The sequence below is a fragment of the Lotus japonicus genome, chromosome 3, assembly GCF_012489685.1.
Source record: "Lotus japonicus ecotype B-129 chromosome 3, LjGifu_v1.2".
Lineage (NCBI taxonomy): Eukaryota > Viridiplantae > Streptophyta > Magnoliopsida > Fabales > Fabaceae > Lotus > Lotus japonicus.
In genome coordinates, this window is record NC_080043.1 from 38,740,303 (window position 1) to 38,743,137 (window position 2,835).

The window sequence follows — 2,835 nt, forward strand, 5'->3', positions numbered from 1 at the left end:
CGCTTTCCGAATTAAGTCCTCCGAATATTTACCAACCCCTATTCCGAGGGGCCTCCCGACTGGAACAACCCCCAACCAACCATCCTACTTTGAGAGGTGGAAATTAATTTCTGACCTCTCCTCAAGGTCCGGTGGATTTTTCCATGAGACGCCTCTTGACAACATTCTCTATTATGGCGGTTTCTCAGCTACCGAGCATCCCTGGTTTCGCCGCCCCCATAATGATGCGAGCAACTTCCATTTTTTCTACATGTATGAGTACATGTTTACCGATTTGGAAATTAGGCTCACTTTTTCTCCTTTCATTTGCTCTGTGCTGTGCGACATCAACGTCGACCCCTCTCAACTTCATCCCAACAGTTGGGCCCTCTTGCGATTCTTTGAAATTCTCTGCGATACAGTCCAGCGAGAGCCAGAGCCTTCCCACTTCTTTTACTTTTATGACGTGACCACCCAACCATCACCACCGCGCAGCTGGGTCTCTCTGGAGGCCAGGCCCAACAGCAGGCGCTTTAACCCCCTTTGGACCGCTGTCATAGACGACCTCACCCAAAGATACTTCAAAATCATGGTGTCCCACGAGTATCCTGAAGTCTTTACTTCAAGGGACGACACCACCCGCTTCCCCTTTTACTGGACAAAAGAAACGTCCAGGATCACCGACCCGCCCGAGAGTTCTTTGACCAAGGAAGACAAGATTGTCATCAGCTTCTTACTAAGCTTCCAGTCCTAGACTGCGCTCGTGTGATCGAGGGAGCTAGAGATTCGCTAACTCCCAAATACTTAGGTCGCCTGACCTTCTCTTGATTTGTTCTTTGTTCATTGTTCATTTCATGTTTCCTACTTTTTACTAACTTTTCTTTGTTGTTATCTGAACAGCGAAAATAAACTTTACCAGTGCCGACCTTCTGGCTGCTTTTGTGAAGAAAAAGAATGTCCCATTTCCTCCTTCAGTCAACTTGAAGGGCGACAAGACACCTTCCCTTTCCAATTTGGAGGGCGAGGACAGGAAGCGAGCGCCCCATAGCCCCGGCGAAGATGTCTCTCAACCGCCACTCAAGAAGAAAATCAACTCGGTCGCCGCTTCTCCTTCTGGCAGGGAGAACGTCCCGGTTGCCGCCTCCACCTCTAGTGAGCCCGGTGGACCGCCCAAGACGACTCTAGTCTCTTCCTCTGACGTACAGGGTGAGCCCATCAACAAAGCCTCCCCTGGAGTCAACTCTGCCACCACCTCGCTCCTTCAGGCGGACACGCCACTTCAAGCTGCTCAAAGGCCTCAGCCTACCGCCGCCCAAGGTGGAGCTGTTGTCCCGCCGCTCACCGGACAAACCTCAAATCCCTCCACTAGTCTGATGCAGCCGCCGCCTCTAGGTCACAGGCCACCTCGATCCCCCATTGCCGAGAAACTCGGGATGCCACTTACCCTCTCCTTCTCGCCGGCACAAGTCGAAAGGCTGGATCAAGTGGTTCATAGGAAGGGTTTGGACAGAGTGTCCGAGGGTGCCCTGGCAACACTGCTCCATGCTTACCACCGCTATAAGTGGGCCGCCAGGGATTCCAAAGCTGTGCGGCAAGAGGTGAGGCGCCCCCGCGCCCTTAACTCCTAGTTCGTTGAAGAGCGTGAGGTGCTACTAGCCCAGCTAGCCTCCCAAGAAGTCGCCTCCTCCGAGAAGCTAGCAGAACAATCCAACCGTTCTGCAGTCAGCTTGGAGTTCCGAGACAAAAGGATCTTGGAACTGGAAACCGCGCTTGAGAAGTTCAAACAGGAGGCGCAGCTGGAGTCTGACATGAAGGACGAAGCTCTGGCCGCGGCAGGGGCCCAAGCCCGATCCGATGCAGAGGCTCTTGAGAAGAAGTTAAGGTTGGATGCCGTTGTAGCTACCATTTTCGAGAGCGGTAGCGGCTTCTTCCTTGCCAAAGCCCAAGTTCAACACCTCCATCCCCAGCTAGATCTTAGCCCAATGGGGGCGTTCAAGAAGGTTACTTGCGCCGGATTGATTGGCCCTGAGGATCCCTCGGGCTTTATCGCCGAGCATTTCCTAAATGATGAAGACATAGAACATGACAAAACCGTTAATAGTATTTAGAACAATCGTGTAATAATTGTGTTTTTTGTACCAACACTTGTAACTTTTCCTGTCTCGCTTTAATGAGAATAGTTGTTTTGAATGCCTCTGTTCTCCTTTGTTTATCGTCGCGCCATTTTTTTGTTTCACGTTTGTTTTTAATAGTCTGAATTATGTTCAAACTTTGCCACTTGCTCAGCTTGGGTGAGGTTGTGTTGAGGACACTTCCTCAAGAGCTACTTGTAACGCTCCCAAGCTTCATAAAGATTCTCATCAGCGGATTGAGCAAATGTCATGATATCATTCTTAATCTTTCTCAAGAGGGCTCTTGGAACAAAGCTCATGGTGAACTTCATGTTTTGTTCTTATACTAATACAATCCGGAAGTTGATCTTTCAGATCAATCCGAAAGCTTATATCCCGGATTTAAAGACGGAGGGGCAATTTAGTATTTTCCCACTAATTTTAAATGGGGTGGCAAATCTAATGCATGGGGTGGGAAATCTAATTCCCTGTTCAGGCTTCTGTTATAAGTTTAACTTCGTTTTGTGACTTTTTAATTTCCGAGTTAGGAAAAGGAACTCCTTTCATTAGATTTTTTTTGTGTTGTTATTGTTTTCATACAAGATCATTGCCTAGCCATTTCCCTTTGGTTATTGTCTTTACTCACAGGTTTTTAGGGTTTAAAATTAGGGGAAATCCTTTGAGGTCCATGCCCAGGGGAAATCCTCATTGTTCTATTTAAAATTTGATTTATGATTATTTTGGT

The 2,835-nt window shown here is 48.3% G+C and overlaps 1 non-coding gene across 1 annotated transcript; it reads left to right on the plus strand.

Moving 5' to 3' along the window:
• The first annotated feature begins 2,273 nt into the window (after positions 1-2,273).
• LOC130709603 (small nucleolar RNA R71) lies at positions 2,274-2,380 on the plus strand. Its single transcript, XR_009010082.1, has one exon. It is a non-coding gene; the product is annotated as a small nucleolar RNA R71 (small nucleolar RNA).
• The last annotated feature ends 455 nt before the right edge of the window (positions 2,381-2,835 follow it).